Genomic DNA, 19,720 nt, shown 5'->3' with positions numbered 1-19,720 from the left:
AGCAAATTTCCGGACCAGCGTTGCAAATTCTGCACGAATCTCAGGCCCCGTTATGTTTTTCTTTTCCTTTGTTTTGATTCCTATTTTTTGCTGCAAAGGCCCGCCTCACCCGAACTGAACTGCTGCACAAAAATACATCCTGAGGAGCGATGTAGTGAAGCGTGATTATAATCTACGTCCCCAAAAGACCCGCCTCACCTGTCAAACTCCCTTTCAGGGCGTACTAAAACCGTCCTTGTATACTGCAAACAAGCCTTTTTTTTTTTTTTTTTTTTTCTGGGAACTGCGCATCAACAGCAGCTGGCTGGTACAAGCGCTCGAGGGGAAAAGTAACAAACAGCTCCAGAGAGATAGACCAGAGCTGACCTCAGTGACAGAGTCATTGTGTGTGTGTGTGTGTGTGTGTGTGTGTGTGTGTGTGTGTGTGTGTGTGTGTGTGACACAGAGAGGAGTGTGTGAGCCATCTGAACTCTTCTACCTCTGCGTTCTCTCCGAGTGTCGTTTCTGATGTCAGACAGCGGAGCCCTGCGTCTCTGCTGACGCCCGTGCAGCCGGTAAACCAAACACGCTCTCCGACAGCTGATGCATAGTACGGACTTCGACCCGAGCCGGACCTCACAACAACGGCGCCGTCATCACAGCGTCAGCACGGCGCTTCCCCCCACCGGTCCGGTCTGATGCCCTCCCACACTGTCAGGAGCCGTCTCCGAAGCGCCCACACTCTCTTATGTAAGAGGATAATCCTGCGCAGTCATTAAAAATGATGCACGGCGCTGGAGGTGTCGAGGCACATCACTATTTGATTTTGAAATCAGCGCATTGATGTTAATAATCACACAACCTCGCGGCAGATTACGCCTCCATACGTTGCCAAAAAACACCACAACTTGAAAATGAAGGGGACTATTTGAAGAGCTGCGGCTCCTTTGACACTTTAATGACCCCTGCTCCTCCAGACTCCCTGGCTCTTTCTCAGACATCTCAATCACCTTCCCCTCTGGTAAAAAAAAAAACTCATTTCACATGAACGCTCGCTGTGTGGCTCCTCCAACAGAAACAAAAAGGCAGCCTCTCCATCATCCGGCAAACCATAAGCTTCCCTTTATCTTCCCTCCCTCATTAAACTCTGAATAACTCAGCAGAGAGGCAGAAAGAGGAGAGAGAAAAGTGATTGAATTCTGCTGGAGGAATAAAACCCCCCTTGAGGTTGCCATTTTGAATGTGTGCCATGTCGAACAGGCTGGATCCAGAGATCCCCGAGACAACGGAGCGGGGAAGAATAGTCTACAGACGGAGCTCCGGGCCAGCTGACCCACTGTAGATAATGTACCGTGGATGTCGTGGCATTGTACTGAGAGGCCGCAGTCACGATGGTGACCCATCACGACCTCGGAGGGAGGCGGAGGAAGGAGCTGTGAAAGGGAGGTCAGAGGGAAATGGTGGCACCAGACTTGATATCTCAATTCAAAAGCCGCACTGGCAACCTGGTCGCGCTGAATGCCGACCAATTATTTCAATAAACTGGGAATCCTGGGAAGGGGAAGACCACAGAAAAGGGGACACGGGGAAAGAAAAATGGGCTTGACATTCAGGCAGGCGGGCTGAGGGAGGTAACAAGTTCACGGCCCTTTCAGGAAACATGGCCGCCTGCTGTGTGATGGATCATGGAGCCTCAGATGGGCCATCAGGGGAGGGACCCAGCGAGGAACGCATGGGAACCCAGTCTCCCAGGAAGAAGGGAGTCAACCTGACAAATGAACTCCTGATGGTTCTGTTATACCGTAAAACTTCAATTAACAGACCAGGATATTATCTGCTTCAGTCACTGAGCTCCACAGACGTATATTTGGGATTAGCGTCTATACGGGACAGCCTTTTAATTCCTTTCACACAAAACTGTGAAATCAAATTATTTTTTTAACCCCTCTGAAACCAAAGCAATTTGTTTTTGCTTTCTTTTGTCAAAAACATGGGAAGAAGCTCATGAGCTACAAAAGAAGAAATGACCCAGAAGTTTGCAAGAAAACTGAAAAGTACAAAAAAATCCCTGAAATTTTGCCAAAAACAAACAAACAAAACAAACCTAATAAAAGAAAAAATAATAATAATAATATTAATAATAATAATGAGAAACAATCTGAAATAAAAGTTAAAATTCATAGTAATTCTGTAAAATAATTCTACATATATAAATATGAATATAGTTCACTGGACATTTTTCCTCTGTCTTTACAAAACAGTCCTCTACATCTACTAATCTCTTTTTTGTGTCTCTCTTGTTTACTATGCTGGTAATACCTTCGTCTTTGGTGCTCATGGTTTCAGTAAAATCAACTGATTAACTGATTTGTGGAGAATCTCGTCAAGCTAACGTCGTGTGTCGTATGTCCATAGAGAGCTGACTAACATGTTAGCCGGCCTCTGATTGAGACAGGCCTTTATTCGTCAAAATGTGAAGCCACACCAGGCGACTAATTGGGGCTAGGCTTTTATTTGAAGTTATACAGTAAGCACCTACAAATGCTCCATATGGAGAAAGTATACTGCTGCTAAGAAATGGCCAGACTGAAGCATCTGACAACTCAGTGATTCGTTACTTTCTCGTGTATTTATTCTAAGTATAAAGGTCAGAATGAGAAAAAAATGTCCTGAATAATGCCTCCAAAAAACACGAAGACCTCATACTCGTGGACGCAGACTACAGCTAACATATCCTGTTAGTGTTGTCAAAAATATCCCTTTAACCCTTTGAAACAAAGCAAATTGGCTTGATTTATTTCAAAAACATTGGGAGAACGCAAGGAGCAAATAAATAAGGAATGACCTAAAAAAATGACCTAAAAATTTGCAGGAAATTAGTAATAAGTTACAAATAAATTACCTGAAAATTAGTTTTAAAACAATTAAAATAGAAATATTTAAAAATGTAAAAAAAAATAAAGAAAGAAAGCAAGAAAAAACAAGACCTGGAAAAGGTGCTTTGAAAATAATTTAAATGCAATTTTAATTATGTCATTATGATTTTTTTCATTTTTTTCCCTAGACATTTTTCCTTAGCTTTTTTTTTTATATAATTTTCCAAACCTACTAATTTCTTGTATTTTGTGGAACATTTCTAACCAAGTTGCTTCATGCCTTTGAAAGAAATCGCACCAATGCTCAGAGTTCAAAGGTTTAAATACTTTTGAAAGGCATCTGAAAGCAGCATAAGGGAAGTGATGTTGCTTCAGGTTTCAAAGGGGAAACATCGTGCTCAGCTGTTTGGTTGAAGATATTTTGAGTCACTACATCTTGATGAATAATGTGCTGATTTGAGCTATCTTTACCATTCAGTTAGTCAGTTAGTCATGCTAAAAAAAGATCCCCTAAATGACGCTTAAAGTAAGGGTAAAGGTAGTGATGCTAAAATAAAAAATTTACAATTTTAATGGCATAAAAAGGGATTAATATTCAGTATGGGTATTAATATATAAATAATGTTATTCCATTTTTATTTGATGAAAAAAATTCTATCAGTGTGATTTTTCAACATTTCTGAGATGTTTTTAAAATACTGTAACATAAATATCTACAATACACACGTGGAAATAACACTAGTACTGGTAATACTACTAATTCCACTGTCATAAACTGATATATGTTGTTATACTAAGATATTTCAAGCATTATAACAGCACATGGTTTGAGATTTTGATTTACTTCTTCCTGTTTTACCATTAACATGAAAGGCCATTTAAACTGTTTGGTAGCTGTATTTAAAAAAAAGTCTGTCTCACTAACAGTCTTTAAAAACAAACAAACAAAGACAACATTAATTTTTTTTTATTGCCCCACAGAAATTGAAAAATGCAAATAATAATAATAATAATAATAATAATGATGATTACTTGTTTTTCATTGCTGTTTTCTCAGTATGGTCATTAAAGAGATTTCTATTTAATATTTCCAATATTAAATTGGAATATTTGAAATACTTTCAATATTCATTTTCTGCAACGTCGATGCACCGGTGCGGACTGTGGTTTATCGCTCTCTTATTGTTAATGTTTACTACCTTTTACTTTCTATCTGTCCTCTGCTACAAACCAAGAAAAGAAACACATTATATTCTTTATATTATATTAATATATTATGGCACCATAGCCTAAGTCTAAAAGAGGCACTCAGACAATTTATTAAAGCTGAGGTATTATTCTGACTTTTATTCCCTCACATGAGGAAAGCTTTAAAAGCTCTGGATCCTACATTTCCCATAATGCAACTTAACAGCATTTTATATTAAATCTTGAGCCCACAGCTTTCAGACTTCATGCTCCCCGTTTATAACGCAGATTTTCTGTCAAAGCTGTAGATTTAAAAAGCTCCTGAAGAGCCACAGAGGACACCGTGCATCTGGTTTTAACCGTGGCGAGAAAATTATTATTATTTTTTGTGAAAAAAGCAAACTGGACAAAAATTGAGAAAAAGAAATTTGTAGATTAGTTGTTGCTAATATGTTTGCTTTAGTTCGAAGAAACTACATGAAAAGAAAGATTCTTTAAAAAGTTAAAAGAACTTCATTTCTAAACCAAATTGAAATTTAACCCAAAAAAATCTTTTTTCAGCAATTTGGCAAAAAGTGCACCTCGAGTTAGATTTTCGTTGGTTTTTTTTTCTTGTATCTAAAGTAAAAAATGAACTTTCATGCTTGAATCATATTGTGATACATTTCCTATTAAACATTTTTGAAGAAGTTTGAGCAAGTATACAAGAGTTAAAAGATTTCCACTCTAGTACTATGTTTTGTTATTTGTCGTCTCGTGCAAATACAAGTGCCCAGCCCAGACTTAAAAGACGCCAAAAATACTCCTTCAGAGTTGAACATCTGTGAGATGAATAAAACTCTTAACTTGTTCTGACAAAGAACATTTCCTGTAGCTTCGTCCCAAAGAAACGTGCTACAATTTGCCAAAAATGTGTATATAAATATATTAAAGTCCTGAAACCCTTAGAAATGAAGAAAAATTGTACTAAAATATCTTAAATGTTCTTACAATGAACAATAAACCATGAAAAGGACTTCTATAATCTCACATTACAAGTCTCTCTCTTTGGGGAGACTGAGAGTCGAGGGTCTTTAATCAAAGTGGAAATTAAGTCTAATCCATCCTTAAAATGTTTACATGTACGGATGATTTCGTGAGCCCAAGTGCGTACGAAACGGATTTTCAGGAAACACTCATCACAAGTATGAGAGCAGAAGGGCAGCTTCAGTACGTCTGGTATGTCAGAGATGACGGCAACAGCCACGATTTCTGTAAACATACGAAAGTGCTGCTTATTACTGACCAGGAATTCCAAATATTAATCATTCTATCTGCGCAAATTCAATTTCTGAGCTGTATCAAATATTTTACTGACTATTTAGATATAGTGAGGATACTTTGCCAGCATAATTTTCACTATTATTAACCTTTGCTTTTATTTTTTTGTTGGTTGATTGTTCAGTTTTTTTCAAATTTTCCTGTTTTCTTGTTCCTTTTTCGCCTTGGATTTTAAATTTGTCTTATTTTTTTATTAAATGTTTACTTCTGTGGGACCCCAATGGGATTGTATATATAAATCTATATTTAGTACTGTATATATTTGGTAGACATTTAACAGTCAAGTCATATAATGTTCATGAATGTAAGTTAGATTATTGTTATCAATGAATCATATTTTTGTCATTAGTTTCAGCATTTAAAATGTGAGGATTTTATTTTGGTCTTATTTGATGATGATAAAGGTTTTGACTTTTTGACTCTGGGAAATTATAATAGGCCAAAACAATTCATTAATTATCTGTGAAATAATCACTATACTGACAGTATACATTAGATCAGTGTTTGCCAAGATTGCTGCAGTGAAACAGTCTGCAACAAATTAAATCGTCACATAAAAAGCTGTATTACCGTAATGAATGTAATATAAACAACAAAAAATAATAATGATAAATATATAAAAGCCACTCTTCTCTCTCCTAGTGTCATAGTTTGTGAAGTGAGCCCCACTTCCACAGCAACGAATAATAAACCTGTCAACAACAGTCTCTTGGGAGGCCACTGCTGACACTTCCTTGTCAGTGGCAAGGCATGCTGGGATAGCTAATGGGACAGGCCCTCGGGGGTGCCTCAGACGCAGGACAGCCCCAGACAGGTGAGCTGTCAGAGAGCTCTCCTATTAAATAAACAGTCATCAATAAAAACCTCTCCGCCTTTGATGCCAAATCAGGGGCTGAAAAACCACTCTGACTTCATGTTATTGAATTATTTTAAATCCACTCTGATTAAATATGGTAAAATAACTGAATTCTGGGGCTACGATAAAGCAAAAGTGTCATCAAAACGAAGGGAATAAATTTAATAATTAGATATTATTAACTACTTCATTCATAAAATAAAATAAAAGACTGTGGGTTTCCAGAGAATTAATTGAATCAAATAATCCTTAAATTAAAAACATACATTTCTGAGCCATTACAGCCGCTCTCCCAGCTGTCATTTCACTAAGCAGAGCGCCTCATTCAATCTGCAGCCTGTTTGTGATCGCGTGCACACACAAAAAGAAGTTCTGCCACAAATGCATTTAAAAGTCTCGCCCCAAAAACTTGAAATTTAATGTCTTTGTACCCCTTCGCCGCAATACCCCCCCCTCTCTACGTGAGTGAGAGGGAGCACCCAGCCTACAGTGCGTCTCCGTGATTTCTCCCTTATCGTAACCACGTGGCCGCAGTCGGCGAGTTTGTCCTCCCCTCAAACACGTGTACGCATGTGAACATCAGAGACAATCAGCTAAAACAGCTCCCACATCTGAAGGGGAGCAGCTGGAGTTTGAGCACTTTTCGCTCGGCTGTGGGGGTGACAGCGGTCGGATAGCGCTGAGAGGAGACGGCTGCACGCTCTGTCATTCAGTCTGTCAGTCAGTCCTGTTACACAATCCCTCGCCACTACACCCACTATTTTTCTAAACGCAGAGTATGCGAGCAGATGTGAAAGCGCTGTTAACACAATAAACAGTTTGTAAAAAGCAGGTAAAGGAAGAGAAAGAGAGAAAAAGAGGAGTTGTGCGGTGTTTTCCTGGGCACTGACCTGGACAGCATAGCAAACACAGCGCCGGTCAGCCTCTCATCTTGCTTCTCTTCTCAGATTTCACACTCCAGCTCCTTCCTGACTGCCTTTTGAAGTTGGTCCCTCCGCTATTTCTGAAGTGAAAGTCGTTGGCTGAGGAGGGAATGAGGGAGAGAAGACGGGTGAATTCTGTCACTCTTTTTCTCCTCTTCTTCTTCTTAGTGTCTTTACTTCCCCTCTTGTATTTTGCACTTGGTAAAATGTGAATCTCCTCTTGCTCTTCCAAAGCAAAAAAAAAAAAAAAAATCTCTCTCCACTACTGGGAGAGGAGGGGAAAATAACACTGCGAGAGAGAGAGAGAGAGCCGGAGAGAGAGAGAGCAGCAACAAAAGTGTGCTCAGTCACCTCGTCTCCCTCCTGTTCAAATTTAGAGGCTGGATTTCAGGCTGCAAGGCGAACTCTACTGGGCATGCCCATAACCGAGAGGCACACTTTGTAATGAACACTCACTTCCTCTCTTGTTCTTGCCTCCCCCCCCGTCTACCTCCTCTCCTCCCTCGCAGCTTTCTCTCTTCCCCTCCCTTCACTCTCGGTTCAGCGTGGATCAGGAATGCTGCTCGGACCAAAGTCCACGGAGCAAGCACCACTTTGCACGAAAAAAAAAAAAACAATCCACTGAACAAAAGAGACAGAAAAGCAGAGTAAAAATTGACACCTTTTTTTAAAATGTGAAGAAAATTGTATGCTGAGGACTATAATTTCAATATTAACTTACTCAAAACAATAGGCTTGCTGCTGCCCGTCAGATGTTTGTCTAGACTTCAGTGATGTAACACCTAATCCAAAACATGTCACTCCAAATGCAATCAGATAGTCAGTTTTCAAAATAAAATGTGTTTATGTGAACAATTTCCTGCTTCTTTTCTGCATGAGATAAAAATATCATCTGGACCTGCAGTTTACAGCATCCTCTTTAAACTAAGCTTGGCTCTACGTTGCTCCTGATCCCACCGATATGCATAGTGATGTTGCTCAAACTCTTCCGACAGATATGTCAGGAATGTGGAATTTGCTGTTTTTGAAGCGGCAGAGCCGCATTGATTTCTCCCGTCTTTGTACGCCCGAGAGTGACGTATTTTCTTTTAGCGAGTCAGCCTTGTTGCCTGAGCTATCTCAGGCTCCCCACGCTGACCCAGATTCTCCCCAGCAAAAACTATCAGGACACTATGTATGAAAACCAGGCTATGGAATGAGGACAGCGAGTTCACGGAGCGACAGACAGACAGAGAGAGAAAGAAAGAGAGACGGGCAGAGAAAAGTTCCCCCGGCATCTGCATTGTGCTACTCTGAAGAAAAAAAAAACAAAAACACCATCTGAAGTTACTATTTGAATTCAAAGAAATGCTCTGGAATAACACAAAGCCTGCCAAGTTGGAGCTCAATGGAAAAAATGCAAACATGAAAAATAATTCTGTCGTCAGGGCTGCTGCTCAGACCTGGAGAAATTTGGGAATTCTCTTTGTTGAGTCAACAATGTAATCCCGTCCTGAGCAGAGAGTAATCCATCTGGACCATCTGAAGGGTGAAGATAGGGGCCAGGTGGAGGAGGAGGTCCAGACGGCGGCTGCAGGCTTCACCCCGAGAGGTCAGAGGTCATGGGAAACAGCGGGTCAGTATGAAGATGAGAGGTCAATGCCACGGCTGGATAAGCCAGAGCCGCATGTGTCCGGGTCGAAGCCGGTTGATGGAGTGATGGGGAGGTGGGGGGGGGGGGATCAAAATTAAAAAGCCGCAAAGCCAAACAAAGGAAGAGAGGGGCCGGTCAGGCCTGAAGGAGTCACAGTCGCGCCTCACGCACAGAAAGACTGTCAGATTTAGCTCTGGGAGTGTAAACATGGAGGAAATAGTCAGTGTTGTAATGTAACAAGGAAGGGTTTTAAATCCTAAGCATTTTCCATAATTGATTACGGGTCAAAAAAGAGAAAAAAATAAACATAAAAACTTTGCTTATTTCAAAGAGTTAACAGCAGCATATTGCCCATACTTTGACAGCTTTGCAAAGCCTATCAACAAATTAAAGTCTTTGTGACCCATTAATCGATCCTCAGTTCATTGTTATCATCCCTGGAACAAAGTAATAATAGTTGGTACAGTACTGCAGTATTTTTAAGAGTTTATCTACTTTACTTGAGTTTTAAATTTCTGTCAACCATCACTTAAAATAAAATGTGTACCTACTCTATTACATTTCCACTAAGCATTTCAGTTACTTACTAACACATCGATAAGGATGAGGGGATGGATGGATGGAGAAATGAAGGAATGGAAAAATGGGATTTTGTTCTTTAAATCCTCTAAGTTGTAAAACAAAACAAAAAAATTACCTAATTTTCCTTATAGTATAGGGTCCACATTTAACCCTTAGAAACCAAAGCAAATTGGCTTGATTTCTTCCAAAAACATTGGAGGAAGGATATTAGCAGCTTAACAAGACATTACCCAGAAAATTAGCAAGAAATAAGTAAAAATTTACAAGAAAATTACCTAAAATTTAACCAGAAAAGGAAAGTAAAAAAACAAGGAAACTCCCTAAAATTAAAAATGATATATAATCTCATATTTTTGAATACATAATCTTAATAATCATCAATATATAATTTCTGAACATTTCACACAATTTTCTAATGTTCTTTTTTTCTCTCTTTTTCTCACTCACTCCAATTTTTAACATTTTCTCGTCACTTTTTCACCAAGTTCAAGTTTCTGAAGAGAATTCAACCTATTTGCAAAGGTAAAACACCTGAGAAAGGCATCTGAATGCAGCACGAGAAAAACAGGTTTCAAAGGTTTCGGTTAAGTAGCTATATGTTACGTAGAAGTAACAAAATCTTTAATCTAATCAATTACTTTTGTTACTTACGCACTTTAAACATCAGATACTTTAAGACTTTTACCCGAGTAATATCCTAATAGGTGACTTTAAATTCTACCAAAGTCTTTTTTTGGTAAGATATCTGCACTTTTACTCAGGCTTTAAGGTACTTCATCCACCACTGGAAATGCGGGAGAGTTTACTACACCGGATTTAAGGGTTCAACATGCTTGAGACAAAGTAGTACAACATGTTGCCGAATCACATCTAAAGGCAAAAGTGTTCCAAACTGCTCTCGAGGAAGTAAGTCTGCCGTCATAACCTCCTCCCCCTCCTCTGATCTCTCTCTAGAACTCTGTGTCTTTTGTCTGTCTTTGTAGTCTCCAAGAGATGAATCCTTCACAGGGGATAAGGGAACACGCTTTCGGACAGTCTTGTCTTCAAAGGCGTTCGTGGCGTTACACGAGGTTGTGCACACCAGAAGTGACGGAGGCAGTTGTGTTGAGAATGAAAAGACAGAACTTGAAAGAAATTCCAGCATCGTTTCCAGACAATCACACAAGCACTTTCTTTGAAGTGCACTCAGGCCTTTAGACTTTTGCAAAGTTACATGTCAATATCCGTGTGGATCTATGGTACATCTGGGGTTGCAGAAGCTAGCAAAGGAGCTGACGCCACGACTTCCCAAATCTCAACATGTTGTGTGGCCCTGTCTTTCAAACAAGCACTTTGATTCAACTTCCTTTCGCCAGTCGGGGTCAAAATTGATACGTTAGCTTTACGTTTTAACAAGTATTTAAGAAAACAGCCGAACAACTTCTACAAACGACAATCATGCACAAGTTTTTCATGGGTCATAGTACCCAAGACTCGATCCAGAACCCAAGTCAGGCTAGATCTTAACTATATTCAGCCTAATCCAACTAAGAAGGGTCTGATTGTATTGTTGGGGTCAAAACAAATGGATACATTAGCTTATTTTAATAACTGACAGAAAATAGTCGCGCTAACTTCTCTGACTGACAATCCTGCACAAGTTCTTCAGGGGTAAGAGTACGCAAGACTTGATCCAGGACCTAAGTCAGACTCAGTTCTAACTATATTCAGTCTATTCTAATTGAAAAGAGTCTGATTGTAACGTAGGGGGTCAAAGTGGATACATTTGTTTATTTTAACAAGTTTGAAAGAAAATAGCCGCATTAAGTTCTCCAAAATATAGTCGCGCACAAGATCCTCATGGGTAAGAGTACCCAAGACTTGACCCAGGACCCCTGTCAGGCTTGGTCCAAATGAAATCTAATCTAATCCAATTGAGAAAAGTCTGATTGTATTGTAGGGGTCAAAATAGATACCTTAGCTTATTTTAATAAGTTTAACAGAAAATAAACGTGCTAACTTCTCCGATTCACAGTTATGCACAAGTTCTTCATGGGTCACAGCACCCAAGACCAGTTCCAGGACACAAGTCAGGCAAAGGCCAAACAATAAATAATCTACCCCGATCGGGAATAATCTGACTGTTTTGACAAGAGTCCAGGGTTCGGTGTCAATATTATCTTATACTCAGTGGATCCATGCGGACCAGTAACCCACATGGTAACATGGTAAATCCAAATCTTTGGGGAGAAAAATGGGCTGGGCAGCCTTTGAACCAAAACAGAGGACAACAACTACATTATTGCTATATCCAAAATCTAAGGCGATATCTACTCTCATATCACAATATTGATATAATATCAATATTTTGCCCAACCCTAAGAGAAACTTTGCCTTCAGGCTCTTTTTTACCACAAATGCAGGTAAATTTGGGGAACATCCTGCTGCTGCCAGTGTCTGCATCTATTTTGTAACTGACTAATATCTATAGGGTTTTGCAAAGGTCCTTTTTGAAACTGGACACTGTCAGACTTTGGATGACGTCAAGCTCCTGCTTCCACAAAGCCATGAAAAGCCTTCCAGCTCTGGGATGACTAAACAACTCTTTAGTTAACTCTTTGTAACTGCAAAGAATAGCCACCGAGAAGTCAACACTTGGGGTGTTATGAGCCAAATGCTCGTTGATAAGACTGTAACGAACCGGCTCTGCAGTCTGTCAGGAACAAAAGAGACAAATTAGCCTCAGCCGTGTCAGAGGCATCTGAGCCTGCGGCTGCAGACCACACTGGCCTGCTCCTCTTAGCTCAATACTGACTCATTAGCCCTTTCACCCTGGGTCTCCGAGGACCTGTGACCCCAGCTATTGTCTGGCTCGGGCCTATCCTGAAGAAAGCCCCAGCGCCGAACAAAGCCCTGTTATTGACTCCGGCTCGGCTGCCCCCTCGGCCGCAACCTTGCAGCCCCCACAGCCTGTCTGGGATGAAATGAAGTGGGTCAGACAAACACGGCGAACTGTTCATCAACCTTAACCCTCCCTGACGACCACCAGCCGACCACATACGCCATCTGAGGAGGGCAGGGCCGCCAAGGAACAGTGTCCATCAACCTGCTCTGTGCAAACACAGATGTGTGGGATATATAGCCAATCCTAACTGCACAAAGGAGGGGGGTAGGAAAGCAATAATGGTGGCAAGACAGTTGTTTGTTTTCTCGTTCTCTCAGTCAATAAACCAATAACAAGAAGCTAAAGAACAAACAGACATGTTGAACTTGCTAAGCAGTGTGGTGCCTGTGTTCAAGTATGGCGCTACCTTATATTGATCCTATCACAAGAGTGCATAATAAGAAATTAATTCCAAACACAATGTTGAGAATTAGCTCACTGTGATCTCATTTCTAATAATTATGAACACATAAAGCAATAAATATCACTTAAAATACAAGAAATGTTGTGGGTTTTATGTCTTGCATGTTTCCCAAGAGGCTCTTCAAGTTGTAACGTGCTGTGTATTTGCGCTCTAATGGTTTAAAATGTGCCTGTCTTTAAGCCCTTAGGATCACTTTTGATAAAGTAGGATATCATTAAAAAAAACATCACCACATACCAACTCACTTAAATTTGTACAGTGAGAAATCATAACAAATGTGATCTCAGGACTATGGCTGCAACTAACAATTATCTGTCAATGAATCTGAATCTGTCAATTATTCTCCTGATTGATTAGTTGTTTGATCTATAACATGTCAGAAAATTAGGAAAATTGTGTTTCCAAAAGCCTAAGATGACGTCCTCAGATATTTTGTTTTGGCCACAACACAAATATATTTATATTACTGTCATAGAATAGAAAAGAAATCAGAAAATATTCACAGTTAAGAAGCTTCAAGGAAATAATTTCTACTTTTACTACTTAAAATGATTAACCCTTTGAAACCTGGATTGACATCAGTTTCTTGTGTTACGTTTGAACGCCTTTCACAAGCGTTTAAACATTTGAAACTCATGACTGAAAACTTAAAAGGCAATGAGCAACTTGGCAAGAGATGTCCCGAAAATAATTCTTAGAAAATAATGATGTATTTATGGTTATGTACTTTGTGTTAATTACTTTTACATTTTTGCACTTTTTCAAGCCATTTCCTTGTTTGGTTGGTTGGTTGGCTTATTTTGTTTTTACCCATTTTTCTTTTCTTGTGTACTAACTTTTATGTTTTTTGATTTGAGATTAAGCCAGTTTGCTCAGGTTTCAAGCAGTAAATTGATAGTCCTACTAGATGGTAATTAATTTAATAGCTGTTAACTAATCGATTGACTGGCTATTTCTTGTAGCTCTACTCAGGACATTTTTTTTTTCTTTTCATATGGAGCAGGTCTCGACCATACCCTTAAATTTACAATAATCCAACAATTCCAATCATGAGCAGCACTTGCTGCATATTTGAACTACTAGAGACAATCTTGCAGCAGGATCGCACCAGACGCTCACAGTTAATGTGGGTCAAGGGCGTAATATGGGGGGACCGATGGCCCCTTCCCTACTTCATTGACGTCTACTTCCATGTCCTTGCTCCGACTATACCCATCTTCATACTCGGCCTTCATTTTGTTCTCAACAACACATCTGTAAAGTTTCATGACGACAATTTGCACTATCATGATGATATTGTGGTGAAAATGTGTCCACAAACAAACGCGCAAAAAGAAACCTAAACACATTGCAAAATACTCAAAACTGCTTCTATGGTAGTTCCCGAAACAATATGTGTCCCCGGGTTTTGCAATGATGGCACACAAAAAGACTAACGTAGTGAAAGCAACACCAACCTGGCTGTCCAACTAATAATCAATAGATTTAGTGGACTGTTTCTTAAATTAACTCCATTATCTTGGGACAATGATAAGAACAACATAATTTCACTCTTTATACGGCATCTCCTCAGCAGGCTGGGCGAGTAAAGGGTGGAAAAAGATCAATTTCAGTGTCCAAGTTTGACTAATTGTGAGCAGACGTGAAATTTTAATACTCCCCCTGAAACACTTTCACCCATTGATAAAACAATTTATTGATTTTGTGAAAGTATTGATCTCTTGTTGCCAGGCATTGATGGACGTGGTTATAGGCTATCATATTGGCAAAATGCTCCAAACATCATTATAAACAAATGTCTGAACATGTTCTGTTTTTCACCTCGACTGCACACTATAGTGGCACATAACACAGAGATCAGTGCTCTCTTCATGTTACATGTCAAACTTTTGGATATAAAGCGTGTTTGGGCTAAAACTGCAGACTTTGAGTGCTATAAAGTACAAGACAGAGAGACATAGGGCTGAAGATTTCCCTCTTGTTCTTTGCAGTGGCTGTTTAACAGCCTGTACATATAAAGTAAACCCACACATGGAGCTCTAGTACCACCCTTTGGACTAAACTCATATTGCAGTCAGTCTGTCGAGAGAATCACTTCCAAAAACCTTTGTGAAAGGTTTCTGAAATCCTCCTGCATATTTTTTTCACAGGAGGCTGTTTCCATACTACATTGTAATTCTAAGCAGGTTTTATAGTGTTTAACGGTGGAAAAGTGGGAAAATTAAGGATTTAATTTACTTTTTATTTTGCAAATAAAGTAAACCAGTATCCAACAGAGCAAAGGAAAAAGGAAATGTGGGGAACAGCAAACAATTTTTAAAAAATGTGGGTAATTCAAACAGCTGGAATGGGAGCTCTTGACAATAAAATTTAAAGAGTCAACAAAAAAAGAATAAAATCTTAGAGAAACATTTAGCTTTCTTTTAGTTTGTGTAAAATTTAATTGCTGCATATCAATACTGCATAATTTCCTTGTGAAAAAAAACACTTGAGTACATTGATTATTTGTTCATTAACTGCAAATACGGTTTTCTGTGACAAAAGTAAATAGTTAATATTGTACACAATTATGAAGTCGTAATTTGGATTAGCTTTTGAGTTGTGATGGCAGGAAAAGCACAGGCAAGATAATTTATTTCTATAGCGCTTTCCAGCAACACGCATCACTGAATCATTTTAGACACTGACCAAATCAGCATCCTCTTTTGCCAGTTTCATCACGATACAATATTATATGAAGTCTTTGGATAACAATATACCACATATGCCAATATTATTAAGTCTGCCATGACATCATTTTGATTCGGGGGTTTTTGCTTTTAGTCATTAAAGATTAAAACATCACATAAATAATTGTAACTGGTTAAGTGCAGTAACATTTACTCCACTGACTCACATCAAACAGCACATGGGATAACTTTAGAGCTTTCCGTCAGAAAAATCTTTCTGGAGGAAACGATTTTTCTTTAACCTAAATCAGCTGATATTGGCTTTAACCCTTTAACACCTGGATTGACATCAATGTTTTTGTGCTGCATTCAGGCCCTATTCACAAGCACTGAACCTCTGAAACCTGAGAAATGTGGTTTGATTTCTTTAAAAAAAAAAAAAAAAAAATTGCAGGAAATTGGTAGCCTAAATTAGTACATTTTAAAAAGGGGGGGAAATTAAAAAGGAAAAAGTTCAAGGAAACTATATTCAAAATTATTACAGAAAAATATGCATAATATTTATTCCCATTATTTAATTGTATCTTATTCTTACTATTTTCTTGCTATTGTTTGGAGCCATATCTTATTGCCTAGCTTACACACACACACACACATTTATATATAATAATTTTTTGTGACAATAAGAATAATATTTTAAGTAGATGTTTTGTACATGTCAGTTTATATAGATAGATAGATACATAGATAGATAAATACATAGATAGCTACTGCTAAAAGTAGGCCTTTGTATAATATGCAGGTAATTCCACTACAGAAGAGACTTAATGATCATTAAAAAAAAGTGGATATACTGATTTCGGTATGTGTTATTGATCAGATGCATTGTTATATCCTGTCAGATATCTTCTCCTTTTGGCTAAATCTTCAGGACTATTGAACAACAGCCACATAACAATGATTATCAACAAGAAAATTTACCAAATGAATCAAATTCGGCTCAATAATCATCGTCAAGGTGCGCAGACAAAACACTTGCTCTTCGCTAGTCAGGCAGTATGAGGCCAAAAGCACCTTTACCTGCATAAATTAGCCTAGCTTAACGGCTAACGGAGTTTAGCTTAACACTTTACATATATATTTTATCGTCTGTTTTCTCTTACTCACCGCTGGTTTAAGTGACTGCATCTCCCGACACAACGGCGCGGTTTAATCCCAGCCTGCACGCACGTTTTTATCCAAACATTGTTGAAACTGAACAGCTAATGCTGCTAACACAAGTTAGCATCCCGAGAACGCGCCCAGGCATGTTCACGTCGTTAATCCCATTACGTCATTACTTCCAAATGACGCGTGCTCTGTCTGTGGTTGTTATCACGTGCTCCTCGGAAACGTCGTTTTTACCGTATTAAGCAGTTACGAGCACACGGACCGCCCTCCAAAGTCGTAATTAGGAGACATTGGGACATTTGGAGTTGCCGAGTTGTGACGTTTGCGTGACGTTTCAGGGAAACGGAAACGGTGGAAAGCATGGAAACAACAATTGATGGTTAAAAACTATATATTTCGTTATTTTGTTCCTATCAGCGATCATTTACTTTTAGTAATTGCACATTTATTAGCTGTAGCAAGCAAGCAAATGTTTAACTATAAAGCACGCCAGGGGAGTATACTTACATGGATAAACACGTTATTGTAAAACACTAGTTGCCAACTTAAACGTGGCCAGCAGAAGTTAATGTCTGGTCCTTGGAAAGACACTTTTTTATTAATTCACCTATTAAATATCAATTTTTGATCACATGTAAAGTGTATTAAGGTATTAATGTTAACTGCTGTCCATGAAGTGTGACCAAGATTAAATATAAAAATGTATTTAAAAAATATTATATATAAAAAATAAAATAATAATAATATAAACAAACTGAAAACAGCCATAAACATATATATATATATATATATATATATATATATATATATATATATATATATATATATATATATATATATATATATATATATATATATATTCTTACCAACTGGCATGATAATGTGCTCCACAGAGGGTTAAGTGAAATTATTAGTTGGAGCAGTCCTCACCAATCTGCTCAAGTAAGAAAGTCTATCCCCAAAAAATATTTTTTGAAAATTTCTTCAAATTATGTTTATCTGTCTATTGTCTTGTCTATTTTTTGACAAAAAACATATATTACAATGATTTGTTTTTTACCAATTGGCATCATAATGCGTCATAATAATGCATACCGCAGGGGGTTAAGTGAACTAATTAGTCAGAGCGGTCATGACCTACCTGCTCAGCTGGGACCAGGTCCGTGTGGTCGAGCAGAAGTTCCTCTTGTTGGAGCAACACAGCAGCTCTGAGCAGCATCAGCACACCAGCTCCACTTTTATAGTCTGGATCCTGCAGCACAGTGCAAACTGAGGGGATAGATTTCCAAGACAAAACCTGCCCCTCAATTGATCCGACCTTGAAAAAAATAAATACATTGCCATCGATGATGCTCCATGTTGATGCTTTTGTTGGCGGGGCCAAGGAGTGATACACATCCAAACAGCCAACATCAATCGGTGCGCTATTAAGAGACCCTCCTGTCATTACCGGAGGTTATCAATCCGACGCCTCAACAAGTACATGCTGAGGATTGAAGTTCAACAGTCGATCGGTCTGGACATATTTCTGGAAATTACGATACAATCAAAGAACTTCTGATCATGACACTATTTACCTGCGCCTCACACCATCACAACGTCCACAATTGGGTTTCCAGTGCTTTATTGTTGGGAGGCTCCACCTTCTTTATTGGCAAAAAGGCCAAGATGATTATTCAAACGTCTTGAAGACTATTGAGCTGCCAGAACAAGGCGCAGAGTCGACTGTTTGAAAGTTATAGCCGCTTTCACGCTGTGAAAAGGAAGGAGGGGTTCGGCTGTCTCCAGGGACTCCGTCACCGATAATTAGCGATCAATCACGAATTAGTTTAAAAGCTCGAAAAGAACACAGAGAGCACTATTAGATTGCAAAGATTCACTGCTCTCCAATAATTGCTTTGGATTTTTACAGGGAACCAAGGTCCCGTTTGTTTATGGTGGTGTCTTATCACCCTTCTAGGTCCATCATCCGTTCATTGGACCATCCAACTGGAAAACTGAAAAACAAAAAAAACGAGTGAGAATTTTGTTTATTTATTTAAACCAAATCTTTATATATATTTTCTTGTAATCTGCTTAAAAGTCAAAATCAAATAAACAAGGGGGAAAAAAATCAAATTTATGTTGTTCTTTATTTTTATTTTCTTGTTTCTGACGGTGTCATTCTGCTGTGGCTGCATGCTTCAATCATGCGCCTTCAGAAGACTGACACACGATGATTGAGAAGATTTCAAAAATATTTCAGGTCATACAGTCATCAGAGCCGAGCGAACAAACTCGACATAAACTTGTAAAAATGATATTACTCCAGGTTTCAAAGGATTAAACCTTGAAACCTGAGCAAATTGGTTTGATTATTAAAAGACATTTCCTGCAAATCGCAAGAAGTCAGTAGGTTTAGAAAATAATTTTAAGAAAAACTAGGGAAAAATGTCCAAAGACATTTTATTGTCATAAATTATTAGGGTCCGAGTATTGACCACAATGGTCGTGAAGGCCCTTTTGAAATAGAAGGAATATTACTATATATTTAAAAAACATTTTTACATAATTGTTGTATTTTTTAAGCAATTTTGTTTTTGTTTTGTTTTTTTCTTTTTCCCCACATTTGTTGCTTTCTTGTTGTTTTGTTTTGTTGTATGTATATTGTCTAGGTTTACTGATGTGATTATTTGATAATGTCAAATTTATTTTATCGTAAATACTTTGGGTCTCTGAACTTCCAGTCCAGCACTCAAAATTTCAAAGTAAAAATATGCATTATAAAAAAATTTATCAATATGAAAGCAGTAGTTTAATGTTGTAGCCCGTTCAGGTGGTGACAAAGTCAAAATACTTATTCTGCTTTATAATATATCACAATGTAAGGGCCAACCAGGTGTTTGCGACTAACAACCTACAATGGATACAGCTGTTAAACAAATGTAGAGTCCTGCAAAGTGCAATATTTTCGTCCTGTCAGTGACTTTAATGCTGTGCTAGAAGAAAATCTTCAGCCAATGGAAGTACATGAGTGGATTTAAGTAAACACACATGCACACACATTCACACACATGCACACACACACACGCACACACACACACACACACACACAGATGCATGGAATGTGATGATGTCACACCACAGCATACAGATGCATGGAATGCGATGATGTCACACCACAGCATACAGATGCAT

General features: G+C 38.5%; 1 long non-coding RNA gene across 2 annotated transcripts in view; it reads right to left on the bottom strand.

The window, feature by feature from the left end:
• LOC121943221 (uncharacterized) overlaps nt 1-16,683 on the bottom strand; it is a 137,498-nt gene extending 120,815 nt beyond the window's left edge. The window contains exons 1-2 of one of the 2 annotated variants that reach the window (XR_015776751.1): nt 16,541-16,683; nt 7,110-7,241 (exon numbers count right to left, since the gene is read on the bottom strand). This is a non-coding gene — a long non-coding RNA (uncharacterized LOC121943221). Of the gene's footprint in view, nt 1-7,109; nt 7,638-16,540 lie in introns of those variants that run through there. The other variant, XR_015776750.1, reaches the window with a different exon arrangement.
• Between the last annotated feature and the right edge of the window lie 3,037 nt (nt 16,684-19,720).

This window comes from Plectropomus leopardus, chromosome 6 (genome assembly GCF_026936395.1).
Source record: "Plectropomus leopardus strain MGB_pleo_1.0 chromosome 6, ASM2693639v1, whole genome shotgun sequence".
In the NCBI taxonomy this organism is placed as follows: domain Eukaryota; kingdom Metazoa; phylum Chordata; class Actinopteri; order Perciformes; family Serranidae; genus Plectropomus; species Plectropomus leopardus.
This window is presented reverse-complemented; position numbering and strand designations above follow the sequence as displayed.